This window comes from Notamacropus eugenii, chromosome 1, assembly GCF_028372415.1.
Source record: "Notamacropus eugenii isolate mMacEug1 chromosome 1, mMacEug1.pri_v2, whole genome shotgun sequence".
Classification (NCBI taxonomy): Eukaryota; Metazoa; Chordata; class Mammalia; order Diprotodontia; family Macropodidae; genus Notamacropus; species Notamacropus eugenii.
This window is the reverse complement of record NC_092872.1, coordinates 310,981,985-310,997,007: the sequence shown is the minus strand read 5'-3', so window position 1 is coordinate 310,997,007 and position 15,023 is coordinate 310,981,985. Positions and strand designations below refer to the sequence as shown.

The following is a 15,023-nucleotide window of genomic DNA, read 5'->3' as shown; positions in this document are numbered from 1 at the left end:
GTGAGGGCAATTCTCTATCCCCCAATTCCAGTAAATTGCTGTGGTTCCCTATTGCCTCCAAGCTCAAATATCTGCCCTTTAAAGACCTTTATAACCTGGCTCCTTCCTACCTTTCCAGTCTTCTTGCATCTTACTCTGGCCTCCTTACTATTTCTGGAACACATTACTCCATCTCTGAACTCTGGGTGCTATCCACCATGTCTGGAACTCTCTCCTTCTTCATTTCTACCTCCTGACTGGCTTCCTTCAAGTTTCAGCTCAGATCCCACCTTGTGCAAAAAGCCTTTTCTCTTCTTCCTTAATTTTTCCTTCTGAAGTTATATCCAATTTATCCCACAGATATCTTATCTGTACATTGTCATTTAAGTGTTGTTTCCCTATTATATTGTGAGCTCCTGGAGAAGAAGGGCCATTCTTTGTCTTTCTTTGTATCCCTAGCACTTAGCAGAGTGCCTAGCACATAGTAGGACTTAGTAAATACTTGTTAACATAATTCTGCTTCTAGCAATTGATCGTGAGCTATTTGCTACAATTATTTAGATTAAAAATGCTTTACAAGGGTATCCATGTAGTAAAACAAATGAGACATTCATCGTTATTCCTATCTCTTCCTCTATATTTTATGACAACTATCTATTGCTGAATCACAGTCAATACATATCAATCAACAATCATTTATTAAGCCTAGTATGTGCTCGACATGCTGTCACAATCCGTACTTGAAATTAACTTACTTTCTAATTAGGGAGGCAAGTACTTATAAAAATATATTCAGTGTAAATATAAAGTTAACACAAATATATAAAAAGTAGCTAAAAACAAGGTATTTAGGGATAAAGGACAATCCTTTAAGGATTTGCAGAGTATTTTACAAATATCATCTCATTTGATCTTCACAGACACCCATAAAGTAGATACTATTATTATCCCCATTTTATAGATGAGGGAACTGATAGAGAAAAAGGTTAAGTGTCTTGCCCAGAGTCACACAACTAGTAAATACCTAAAGTCATTTGAATTCAGGGCTTTCTAACTACATGTCTAGGACTCTGCAAAACCCAGCTGCCCAGAGCCCTAGAAGATGGGGAGATTAGGAAAGGCTTTATGGTACCTGAGATACGTTAAAGGACCCAAGGAGGTCAATGAGGCATCGGTGAGGAGGGAGTACATTCCAGGGATAGAAGACTGCCCATGCCAAGGCATGCGGTTGGGAAGAGGAGTATTTTTTTGTGAGCAACATAGAGAAGGCCAGTTTAGCTGAATTGCAGAGGGTAGCAGGGGGAGTGATGTCCTGCTAGAAAGGTAAGCTGAGGCTAGGTTATCTAAGTCTTTAAAAGTTAAACAGCGAATTTCATATTTTATACTAGTGGAAATAGGAAGCTTTTGGAGTTGGTTGAGTAGGGGAGACAGGTGGTCATTTCTGCACTTCAGGAAAACTACTTTGTCAGCAGTTTATAGAATGGACTGGAGTGGTAAGGGACTTGAGGCAGGGAGGACATTTAGAAGTCTTTTGGTGAGGGGTAATGAGGGCCTTGACATATTGAGCCAGCAAAGAAAACTGAGAAAGAGCAGTCAAACAAGTAGGAGGGAAATGAGGAGAGAGTAGTGCCATAAAAACCTGGAGGAGGATAAGGTGGTCCACGGGGTCAAATGCAGTAGAGAGGTTGAGAAGAATAAGAAATGAGAAAAGATTGGCAATTAAGAAATCACTGGTAATTTTGAGTAGTTTACAGTCGCATTACAAAAAACAACAATATGGGTGTAGTACAAAGGAATGAAAGCATGTAAATTTTTAAAAATACATAAGTGGCATTTATATAAACATATACAAGAGATGAAATCACTACTGAGAAGCATCATTTAAAAAAAAAAACAATTTATTGATTTCTTCAGTTTTTATATCACCTTCTATCCTTGTCACAAAGACTTTTTAAAGAGAGAAGGAAAGGAGTTTCATCAAAAACCTACCAATCTATCCACTGAGTCTGGTGGTAATAGATTGAAATTGCTTTTTAAAAAGAAACACTTTTAGGTTCTTTGCATATATTTAGCTGCCATATTTCATCTCCCACTCTACCTCCCTGCTGAAATGGTATGGAATATTCCACTGATGCCTTCACACAGCCATATTGAAAGAATAATTTTGTTGGTATTATGATTATTGGTAACTAACAATGATGTAGCACTTTATGGTTAAAAAGTACTTTTACATATGTTTTCTCATCAGATCCCCATAACTAGACTGTGAAGTAGATGCTGGAGGTATTAATGTGCTCATTTTACAGAAGAGAAAATGGGCTCAGAGGATTTAAAGAACATGACGCTCAGAAGTCAAAGATGAACCCAAGGCTTTAGACTCCAAATCTTAGGGTTTTTTTCAGAATCAGGTTGTGTCTGGGGTTTCTGTTAGTTTGGGGTTTGTTAGTGTATTTGGTCCTATGGTTAATTTCACAACAGGTTTTTACAAGGGATGTTCCATAATGGACCACATCTGTACCATCACACAATTGATAAAAAGAGATAGACAAAACAAGATCCTCCTATATATTTTTTTGCAATCATGTGAAACATGTCCATATTAGTCATTTTGTACAAGAAGATTTGAGTAAAAGAGAAAGAATGAAAGTAGAAAAATATATGTTTCAGTCTATATTCAAACAATACCAGTTCTTTCTCTGGAGGTAGAGAGTATGCTTCATTTTCTTGGACCATTGTATTGTTGAGAATAGCTAAATCATTCACGATTCTTCATTGAACTATATTGATATTACTGTGTATAAGGTTCTGGTTCTGTTCATTTCACATCATTTTATTTAAGTCTTTCCAGGTTTTTCTGAAATCATCCTGCTTGTCATTTCTTATAGTATAATATTTCATCAGAATCATATACCATAGCTTATTTAGCCATTTCCCAATTGATGGACATCCCTTCAATTTCCAATTTATCACAAAAATAGCTGCTATAAATATTTCTGTACAGAGCTACTATAAATACTTTTGTACAGATAAGTCCTTTCCCCACCTTTTTTGGATGTCTTTGGGATATAGACAAGCAGTGCTATTGTTGGATCAAAGAATATGAACAATTTTAAATCTTTATGGGCATGGTCCCAAATGACCCTGCAAAATGGTTAGATCAATTCATGACAGTGCATTAGTATGCCAGTTTTCCCACATCCCCTCCAACATCTATTTTTTTGGTCATGTTAACCAATGTGATAGGTGTGAGGTGGTACCTCAGAGCTGTTTTAATTTGTATTTCTCTAATTAATAATAATTTAGAGCATTTTTTCACATGACTATGCTTTGATTTCTTTGTCTGAAAACTGCCTGTTCATACCCTTTGACCATTTTTCAATTGGAGAATGACTTGTATTTTTATAAATTTGACTCAGTTCTCTATGTATTTGAGAAATGTGACCTTTATCAGAGATACTTGTTACAAATATTCCCCTCTCCCATTTTTCTGCTTTCCTAATAATTTTTGGATGCATTGGTTTTGTTTGTGCAAAAACTTCTAAATTTTACATAATCAAAATTATTTATTTTACAATTTGTAATGCTCTCTATCTCTTATTTGGTCATAAATTCTTCCCACATTCACAGATCTGGCAAATAAATTGTTCCATGGTCTCCTGATTTGCTTATGGTATCACCCTTTATGTGTAAATCATGCACTCATTTTGAGTATACGTTGTGAGATGTTGGTCTATACCTAATTTCTTCCATACTGTTTTCTAGTTTTTCTATGAGTTTTTTTGTGAAGTAATAATTTCTTGCTCCAAAAGCTTAGACCTTTGGGTTTATCATATACCAGATTACTATGGTCCTTTACTATAATATAATTTGTACCCGATCTATTCCACTGATCTGCCACTCTATTTCTTAGCCAGTACCAGATTGTTTTGATAATTACAACCTTATAATACAGTTTGAGATCTGCCTTGCTTTACATTTTTTTCATTGATTCCCTTGATATCCTTGATCTTTTTACAATTACTTTAAATGGAATTTCTCTTTCTATCTCTTGCTGCTGGACTTTGTGGTAATATATAGAAATGCTGATGATTTATGTGGGTTTATTTTGAATGCTGCAACTTTGCTAAAGTTGTTAATGATTTCAAGTAGCTTTTTAGGTGATTCTCTAGGATTCTCTAAGTGTAATATCAAATCATCTGTAAGCAGTGATAGTTTTGTTTCCTCATTGCCTATTCTAATTCCTTCAATAATTTTTCTTCTCTTGCTGCTATAACTAATATTTCTAGCACAATACTGAATAGTAGTGGTGATAATTGGCATCCTTGTTTCACTTCTGATTGTAGTGGGATAGCTTCCAACTTATCTCCATTACAGATAATGCTTGCTGATTGTTTTAGTTAAATGTTACTTATGATTTTAAGAAAGACTCCATTGATGCCTATGCTTTCTAGTGATTTTAATAGGAATAGGTATTGTATTATGCCAAAGGCTTTTTTTTGCATCTGTTGAGATAATCATATGGTTTCTGTTGGTTTTGTAATTGATAAGGTCAATTATGCTGATCGTTTTCCTAATATTGAACCAACCCTGCATTCCTAGTATAAAACCTACCTGGTGTATGATCCTTGTGATAAATTTCTGTAACCTCTTTGCTAGTATTTTGCTAGTATTTTATTTAAATTTTTTGCATCAATATTCATTAAAGAAATTGGTCTATAATTTTCATTCTCTGTTTTGGCTCTTCCTGGTTTAGGTATCAGTACCATATTTGTGTCATAAAAGGAATTTGGTAGGACTCCTTTTTGACTTATTTTCCCAAATAGTATATATAGTACTAGGATTAATTGTTCTTTAAATGTCAGTGAGCTTTTGTACTTTCTTTTCCATTTGACCAATTCTATTTTTAAGGAGTTATTTTCTTCAGCGAATTTTTGTATATCTTTACCTATGCTATTGACTTTTTTTCACAATTCTCTTACTATACTCTCATTTCTTTTCCCAATTTTTCTTCTACTTCTCCAATTTTCTTCTTTGAATCCTTTTTAAGCTCTTCCAGGAGTTCTTTTTTGGGCCTGTGATCAAATTACATTTTTCTTTGAGGCTTCACATGTAGCCATTTTGACACTACCGTCCTCTTCTTAGTCTATGTCTTGATCCTCCCTGTCACAATAATAACTTTCTATGGTCAAGTTCTTTTTGGTTTTTTGCTCATTTTGTGTGTGTGTGTGTGTGTATTTAGTGATTTGGTATTTTTATGTGAGAGTTGGACTCTCCTTCTGCACTGTCTCTTTCTTATGGAGCTCAGGGTTTTGCTTAAGGCTTTCACTGGGATTCAGGAACTAGCTGTTTGCTTATACTAGATGGTATGCTTCCCTTCTGGCTTGTACTAGGGGGTAGGGCTCTCTGTTGATCTTTCCAGGGTGTTGGGTTTCTCAGCTGGCCTGCCCGAGGGGCAGGGTCTTGTTGCCAGGTTGCTATAGAAACAGTCTTTCTGCAGGTTGTCCCTGGGGGAGGGATCTTGTTGTTGGTTGCCCCCAGGGGCAAGGCCCTGCTGCTGGGTTGCTATGGAAGGCCTCTCTTGGGGAAGGGGGAGTGTCTTACTGTTGGCCAGTCCTGGGGTGGAGACTCACATATTGTTCAGCAAAGGAGTCAAGACCTGGTCAGTGGCTTGTGGTGGGGGTAGAGCTGCTGGGGTGAGGCCTTGCTATATTTGCAGACACTGCTGGCTTGCTTACAGGGACTGTTGGTTTGCAGGAGGGTGGGGCCTCCCTGGTGGATTGCCCCAGGGCCAAGAGCCCTGCCAAAGGCCCCCTACTATGAGGTTGGCTACTACAGCTCCCAGACCTCACTCCCCTGCAAACCCACTAAGACAGATTTTTCCTCTTGTGTTGGTAAGCTTTTTCTCTGCTCCTAGATTAATTCTGAGGTAGTTTATAGTTGTTTGGAGGGGAATTTGGGAAGGCTTCAGAGGGTTTCTTTGCCACTCTGCCATCTTGATATTGGAAGTTTCAGTATTTCTTAGTTATAAAAAGCATTTGATTCAGCAGGGCAAAATGCCACCTTAAAGGCTTTCCTCCAATAAGGTTTGTCTCATTCATGCATTGTTCAAGATTTCTTAATATTATCACAACAGAGATAAACTTATTCACCAATCTTCTCATCATAAATATTAAGGAAAACATCAAACAGCTACTTGCAAAACGTATTTGCTGCTGTCATGGTGCAAATGCAGTACAAAGTTCAAGTTGAAGAGAGATTTTCTGAGGTAAGTGAGGTCCTCCAGATACTTTTGTTTTGGGGTGACATAATTCTAATTACACTAAGCCCTGAAAAGTTGCATATTCTCTTGGAAATTATCTATAAGCATTTTTGGAGTTTAGTCTGTCCATTCACACAGGAAAGACCAAGTGGATGAGAAATGTCAATTGCACAATTTATGACATGCAATTAGAAGGACAGTGTATATAGTTTGATACGGATAACAAGTTGGCCCTGAAGTTAAACAGGAAGAGATTGGGCTACATTGGCTTTAGTAAACTATGAGATCTCTTAAGATGACTCCAAACTCCCAGAAGCCAAGGCCTACCTTTTTAGTATCAATATTCTAGCAGTATTGTAGTATGACTATGAGACAGGGGACACAATAGCTTCCAAAGAATTAAAAACAAATATCACAGAACAGCAGAGAGGTGAATGAGGATTGGGCAGAATAAGGGGAAAGAATAAGTTATATTTTTGAAGAATCGGAGTAAAAGATATCATCGTGGAAATGTATTAAGAAAAACAGGCTGGTCACAGCAAAGGAGGACACACTGGTAGACATCCCAGGTTCTCCACTGGTATCATCATGATTTCATGGAAAAGCAAGGATGACCTTCAGGACATTGGGTGGACTATCTATGGCAAACTTATGGAAGGATGAAGGCAAAAGTTCCACAAGATGGTCAGAAGGAGATAGATTGTGATCTACATTAATGAAGGAAAATTCCAAATCACTAAGATCACAGGTACATTTGAGTATTTGAGAATAAGGGTAACATCACTGCAAAACTGGGAACACCAGCATACAAAAAAAAAAAAAAAAACAAGGGCAGGAAAAGAGGGGAGATAGAAAGAAATAGAGTAAGGTTAAGCATCTTCCATTCCTCCTTCCACAGGTCATAGCATGCTACAATTACTAAATGGACAAATATCTTCCTTACTAAAATGGTCTGACATCATGGCTCAAAGGGTTATATTTAGATTATCATATTCTCAATTATATCATTATATTATTGATATAGATTATTGTACTATTAATCTCCCTTGGTTCTTATGACCTGTTTGTTTTTTCCATAGGCTAAATGTTTTCATTTTTTACTGTGAGTTTTAACAAGATTCTCTCCCAAAGGAAGAAGACTGAAGCAATATCTGTACAGGTCAGTAACAGAATATTTTTGAATATTGCTAGAAATGGACCTCAGTGACTATCTAGTCCTACCCACACACAAAAGAAATTCCTATTTTAGCATAGTGTTCTGGAGCCAGCTAGAATGGCTGGAAGAAGCTGATTGTTAAAATTTCAGTGTGAGCATTGATACTTCAGAAACTAGCAAATTATAAATTGTGGCTTCCTTTATTGTTTTATCACGTAGAATTGTGAACGTGATGATGGAGAAAATGTTAGTAATGCAAATTAAATATAAAAGCGTATCTTGAGTCTACCTCTCTGTACCCCTCCTCCCCGCCTTCCCGGTGATCTGATGGGTAAGCACTTAAAAGCACATCACTGATGTAATTGACAAATGATTGTCCTGGCTGTGCCTGATGACCTCTAAGAAAGGGAAGCCCACTGCCTTTTGAGGCAGCCCATTCCACTTTTGGATAGCTCTAAGAGTTGAGAAGCATTCCCTGGCATCAAACCTAAACCTGCTTCTTTGTAACTCTCATCCATTGATCCTGGTTCTCTCCTCTAGGTTCAAACAAAATAAGTCTAGTCCCTCTCTGATCTAACAGTCTTTCAAATGCTTGAGATAGCTATCATATCACCCCACCCCCCACTCCATGTCTTTTTCTCCAGGTCAAATATGCCCAGATCTCTTAATCAATGTCATGGACTGAAAGCCCTTCACCACCTTGGAGATCCTCCTCCGAATACTCTCCAGTTTATCAAAGTCTCTCCTAAACTATGATGCCCAGAACTGAATATAATACAGAACTGAGGTACAGTGGGATATCACCTACTTATTCTTGGAAGCTATTTCTTTCTTACAGTTCAATATTAAATTAGCTTTTTTTTTAGCTGCTAACTCATATGGAGCTTGCAACGTCACTAAAATCACCAGATCTTTTTCAGAACAAGCACTATTTTTCTATGCCTTCCCCAACTTATATTGGAAAAGTTGATTTCTTTTGCTGAAGTGCAAGACTTTTCCTGTTAAATTTCACCTTATTAGATACTCTAGCCCGTAAGGATCTTTTCGGATCCTGGTTGCAGTTCAGTACATTAGCTATATCCCTTCCAGCACTGTGTCATCTGCAAATCTGATGAGCATACAATATATGTCTTTGTTCACATCCTGGATACAAATGTTAAATGACAGAGAGCCACCAAGCCCAGATCCCTGGGGTACTCCATTGGAGACCTGCTATGTTGACATTAATTCATTGGTTACTCTTTGAGTCCAGCCATCCAACTAGTTCTGAATGCACTATCCAAGTAACAGAGTTTACACTTCTTACTTGTCTGAATTTCAGTCTTCTTTCTTCCTGGTATTAAAAAATTATCTCTGCCCAGGGCTTCCAAAATCAGTTTCAGGAACCAGGCACCTGCTTTTTAATCTGATTTATCTTGTGGAGTCCTTCCTCTGGTGTTCAATGGAGTTGATATCACCTATCAACAAGCATTTATTAAGTGCTTACTATGTGTATCAGGCCCTTTGCTAAGCACTGGTAATACAAAGAAAAGCAAAAAACACTCAAATCACACAGTAACAGCCATATTGTAACGATGATCAACTGGAAAAGACTTAGCTATTCTGATCAGTACAATGATCTAAGACTGGAAGACCCATGATGAAAAACGCTATCTACCTTCAGTAAGAGAACTGATGAGCTTTGAGTGCAAATTAAAGTATATTTTTTCGCTTTCCTTCTTTTTCTTGCTTTTTTTTCAATATGGCTAACACGGAAATATGTTTTGTGTGATTTCACACATATAATTGATATATTGCTTGCTTCTCGATGTGTGTGGGAGATTTGGGAGAGGGGAAGAGAATTTGGAATTCAAAATTTTTTTAAATATGCTAAAAATAAGCAATAAAAACTATTCAAGTAGTTTGATTCCATTCAATTAAATGAAATTCAATTAGATCAATGTTTATTAAATTTACCTAAGCAGTTCCACCCCCATCTCCAAACATATTTCCATGTTAGTCATGTTGAAAAAAAAGCAAGAAAAATAAGGAAAGTGAAAAAAATATATTTTAATTTGTACTCAAAGTTCATCAGTTCTCTCACTGCAGGTGGATAGCATTTTTCATCCTGGGTTCTTTGGAATTATCTCAAACCATTGTATTGAGCAGAATAGCGAAGTCTTTCATAATTGATCATCATTACAGTATTGCCGTTACTGTGTAAGATGATTTGAGTAAGGGAAGTAAGCTTACTTAGCGCAGGAGATAAAATCCTAAAGAAGTAATAAAGTATTGTGATGCATCTGTGGTGTGGACATTAGTGGGCAGCACATGGCAATTCATCCCTGCTTGCTCTTCCTAGGCAGTTTGTCTTATCCATGACCTTCTGTGAGGATTCCACAAGGGTTCACTCAACATAGTGGGACCTTCCTTTAGTCGTCTGGACATTTCATGGATACTCAGTGGGTTGGTCCGTTAGTTATTCCTTGCACTGGCTATAACAGATTATCACAATGGTTGAGTGCACAGAAGATGTCCAAATAGAGGAGAATGAGAGACTGGAGATTACTTATAGCTAGGGGAGAGAGACAGAGAAGACAGACTGTTTGGGGAAACGGGTGTTAAGGAAAGGAAGAGCTTCAGTAGGCAGAGATGTGGGTGAAGATCATCTCCAACATGGGGAGCAGTGTGCACAGAAGTCATTGAGGGGGGAAAGATAAGCCCTTCAAAGTTTCTGAAAGAACTATGAAAGGACAAAGCATTAATAATCCCACCATGGACCACAGAACATATGTGCTCAAAGATCTGCAGCTCTCCCATAAAAATGCAGAGCAGAAAAGGCGACTCCCTCCTTCTCTCACCAACCCCCATCCCCAAACCCTTAGCATCCCCAATTCTTGGGATTTGTCAGTCCCACATTTCAAGACCTGAGGAAGCTTCCCCCAAGACTAAATTGTCCTGCACAGCAGGCTGGTCCCCACCCCTTCCCCCTCCCACAGGCTGCTTAGCTTTCCTCCCCTACCCCCACCTCCTCTTTTCTCTCCTCTAAAAAAACCTTAGACTTAAGCTAGGCAGTTGCTATGGCAACCAAAGCTGTTATTCTGTTTCAGTAACTCCAGCCTGGGGAAGGATAGGGTAGTGCAGAGAGAGGGAGAGGGCCGAGTGGCAACTGTTGCCCATGCTGATGGAAGTCCATTTGGGGGGAGAGAGGGAGGGGCTGCTGCAACCTCATTGCCTTTTCCCCTAACTCCAGCTGGGGGAGACGGAGCCCATGGGAGCTCCTTGAGAGCCAAGTATTCAGGGAAAGCTGAGATGCCCAGCCCCTCCTCTTGGTCACAGGCCTTTGCAAGGACAATAGTGTTAACTCTGGGGAAAATTCCATCGCTCAGGGTTCAAGTCTCCAAGGAGCTGCTGAGGCCCCTGTTCAGCCTGGAGGGGGTCTCTGAGGAACCACTGCAGCTGCCTGGCTTCTTTCCCTACCCCCTCCCCACCCCATTTTTTGTGTTTCCTTTTTAACTCCTGAACTGCCAAGTATTTAATTTTGTCATATTTTATTTGTAGTCAACCCCTAGAAATGTAAAGAATACAGAAACAAGGACCTGTCCTCTTTTGAGGATGGACCAAGGACAAGTGCTGTCCACCTAATTCATCCTGTATTAAGGAGCCAACCCCTTTTGTCCACTTTGCACATGTCTTGGGCCCCCAGCCCCATGTACTTTTCAGAGTGGCTTACTCAGTAGAGAGTTAACATTCTCCAGGGCTAGAATTGAAGCCAAGGCACTTGATGAAATGCAAGAACTTTTTAAAAGCTGCTCAGTCTGAGACCTGCAGTGCAGAGGCAGAGAGAGAGGGACTAGTAGCCAGGACAAAGCAATTTCCTTGTGCTAAGCAGATAATCAGTAAACGGGGAGGGAAGTGGGAGCGGGCAGAGCCATGCCTTCCTCTAATTTTTCCCACTGCCAACTTTCATATGAATTTCTGCTTTTCTGTCTCTGCTGTGTATCTTAGAATAGGTTGTGCACAGGGAGGGAACTTTAGGTTAGAGTGATCATTAGAAAGAGCAGAGAAGAACAAATCAGTAGCCAACTTTGAATATAATACTTCAAGCAGATAAGATAGAATGGTATAGTAGGGGTAATGGGCTGATCTGGAAGTCAAGGAGACCTTTGTTGAATTTCTACCTCTGACACCTGTTAGCTGTAAGAGAATGGGCAAGTCCCTTAACACTTACTGCCCCCAGGCAACTCTAAAGAAAATAAGTTACAAATGAGCTGCCAATTTGTGTCTATGGAGCAGTTTCCACACTAGGAGATTCAATCACAGATCCATTTTCATTCTTTCTTTCTTCTTTTTTTGCTTTCTTTCTTTTATTTGTGGTTCTTGTCAGGTTTTAATAACATTCATAGGAAAAATATTTTAGAGATAAACGTTAACTGTGAACATTTTATATATATCTATATCTAGATAGATAGATAGATATACACACATGTGAATAATGAATCCCTTGAAATGGTCCTATATATTTGAATTCGCACTATTCCAGTTATAATTATACAAAATATGGCAACTGATTCCAGCCCAATGGAAATATGCAGTGTGAATTCAAATAAGGTGACTTCATAAGATATTTTATTCTCACGAATTGGGAGACCTAAGTATACATTTGCAAACTGTTATTGGCTGGTGTTGTTGTTTCAAGATGGTAGGTAAAATATCAATTGAATTTAGAGTTCATTTTGATTTTCAGTTGTACGTGACTCTTTCTTGGTGACCCCTTTTGCGGTGTTTTCTTGGCAAAGACACTGGAGTGGTTTGCCATTTCCTTCTCCAGTTCATTTTACAGATGAGGACATTGCTACAAACAGAGTTAAATGGTTTGCCCAGAGTCACACAGCTAGTAAACGTCTGAGACTGCATTTGAATTCAGTCTTCCCAACTCCCAGACTGGCTCTCTGGCTGCTGCATCACCTAGGAATATCCCAAAGGCAAAATTAACTAACTCTTCAAATGTCATCTGGAGCAAATAAAGCAGCAGATAGACAACATAAGGTGTCTAGCAGTCAACCTGAAACAGGGAACTAATTTCATTCTATCAAATATGTGGTTTTCTAGTTGCATAAAACTACTCTATTACTGAGTACAGGTTCAAGTTCCCAAAGAAACTAAACTGGAAGACTGGAGATTTTCAAACCGAATGAATAATAAAGGTAATAGTATTTGTACAGCACTTTAAGGTTTGTAAAACACTTTATATAGACTCTCTAATCTGACCCTCACAACAACCTGGGAGGTAAGTACTATTATTATCTCCGTTTTTCAGATGAGAAAACTCAGGCAAACAGAAGTTAAGTGATTTACTCAGGGTCACACAACTAGTAAGCATCTGAGGCAAGATTTGAACTCAGGTATTCCTGACTCCAGACCCAGCACTCTATCCAGCGTGCCACCAAGCAAAGATAAATCAGCATTCCTATTGCCTTAAATAAATGTTTGTTGAATTGAGGTGCATTTTCCCCAAATATTATATTATCAATCACACTTGTGAAAATTATCCTAAGGGAAAAAAGCTGCGGATTGATGTACTTTAAGAGTCTTTTTTTCAACCTTATTTAGTTGGAGTGGTACAAGTTGATGCAAATGTTCAGCGCCAAAGAGTCTTCTAAAGGCTAGTGCCTTTCTAAATATTTTCACATACTCAACCATGGCTCACTTCCTTGTTAATATTACTACTTTAGACCCAAACCTGTGTTCTAAAGTGCCTTCTCAACTCATGGGCCCATCCCTGTGTCATTGTGACAACCTAGTGAGGCTCTCTGTGTGGTATGTGGCAAAAAGTAACTAAGAAGCAGTTCCTCTAAGCCTTTCTGCATTACAGGATCATACTCATGATCTACTGAAAGTAGAAGTGCTAGCAGATCGAGATGACACCTATCTTTATTAATGGAGATCAGTAAATCTGAGAACCTAGTACTCTCATGCCCAATCATAAACACTAATTCTCATATAAATATCCCACACCTAGGTTTTCTTTTATAAATGTAATTTTCCATAGACCAAGAATATTTGGTCACCCTGATCCCAAAGCCCCTAGTCACATCACCAGCAGGAATCCTCAACCCTGCCTACCATGAGCTGCTGTGGACCTTCGTGAGGGGTGAAAAGTAATAGGGGCAGCAGAGGTGGCAGGTGGCAGCAGGTCCATCTATGACTATCATATCTTCCCACCCAGGTTAGCATGTGGTCAGGGAACCCATGGCCCTGCTGTTTCCTATTTTTTAAAAAGTTTTTAAATTAAATTAATTTATCAAATTAAAATTTAATTAATTTTTAAATTTTCTATTATTATTCTTTCCTAGTAGTAATAGTGAGATGCCAGTATCCAGAAGAGCAACCTGTGTGACCCAGCCTAGTGGTGAATCAACAAAGCAGCTGAGATACTCCCTCATCCATTGACTATGTCACCTTTGGAAGTGATTTGGTAGGCAAAATGTTTGTAGTAGTCAATTTACAAGCCTGAGATGGTCAAAGAGAGAGTATGCCCTGGTTCAAGGAGATGTGTTTGTACTTCCCTTCTTACTATATTTTCTCAGTAAATACCCTTTTGTAAAAGCTAAATGATGTTAATTGATTATTGATGGTGTGGAAGAAATAATTAGTCAAAAGATATTGGGGAGACACTAAGAAGCAGCTATTATATGCATTGAAGAGATAACTAATTTTTTTATTTGGGGGGGGGGGGAAGGAGAGAATACTGCTGAACAGAACTTGACAATACCATTATAAGAATCACTCCCACTCTAAGGGTTGTCATTAGGACCTTTGGGAGAGATGTAGTTGCTTCTGAGGACCCAACCCTGCTGGGCAAGTGGGAGTTAGAATAATAATCCATGGTTACATGAAGATGCTGATGATGATCCACCATCAATTTGGAGTTGTTTTTCTAGTGGGGCACCCAATACATCATAGTAGTGGGGTACAATGCCCCATCAGTCCTTTTGGCCAGAGGGGTTTATGGGGTGTTCAGGGAAGACTAGTACTTCTAGTGTGAGGATGTGCTAAGCCCTCTTCAAGGCTTCTCATCCATCTTTGGTGTTCATCTGTCACTCAACTCCCACCAGTGGCTCCAAGAAGCTGTGGCATGTACAATGGCCACACCTCAGTAAAACTGTCTGGGAAGACAGGCTAAGCCAGGTTGAGGATAATCAACAGACCTTGAGCCTGTCAGTGAGTTAGAAGGATGTCTATCCCAAGTATATAAAGATTTTCCCCTATGGAACAGGTAGATAAGAACATTTTGTTACAGCGGCCACGAAAGTGGCTGAAACAAGTGCTGTGTGGAGTGCTTAGAGTTTGTTCAGAAACTGAAGACATCAAAGTCATCCACTACATCCCAGGCCATCACCAGTCATCTTGACTTTTGTCTTGCCACTGGACTGCGTTGACTCAGGAAAAGAGAATGGGGCTGATGACTTTGTGCAACTCTGCTCCACTTTAATCCAATTCATGCACAAGTCAAGACATCACTCCATGATGTCCTTGGTCCTCTTTGAAAATGAAGGATGAATTACAAAAGGTCAGTGGTTGGCATCCCTTTGATTAAGGTTAGGGGTGGAATCAATGGTCATTTTCACTACAACTAATGCCTTTGTG

The 15,023-nt window shown here is 38.9% G+C and overlaps 2 long non-coding RNA genes across 12 annotated transcripts in view; one reads left to right on the top strand and one right to left on the bottom strand.

Annotated features, from left to right (window-relative positions):
• LOC140517886 (uncharacterized) overlaps window positions 1-15,023 on the bottom strand; it is a 138,217-nt gene that overhangs the window by 72,400 nt on the left and 50,794 nt on the right. The window lies entirely within an intron of this gene.
• On the top strand, window positions 7,237-14,037 carry LOC140525421 (uncharacterized). Its single transcript, XR_011974036.1, has 3 exons — window positions 7,237-7,397; window positions 8,039-8,181; window positions 13,730-14,037. It is a non-coding gene; the product is annotated as an uncharacterized lncRNA (long non-coding RNA).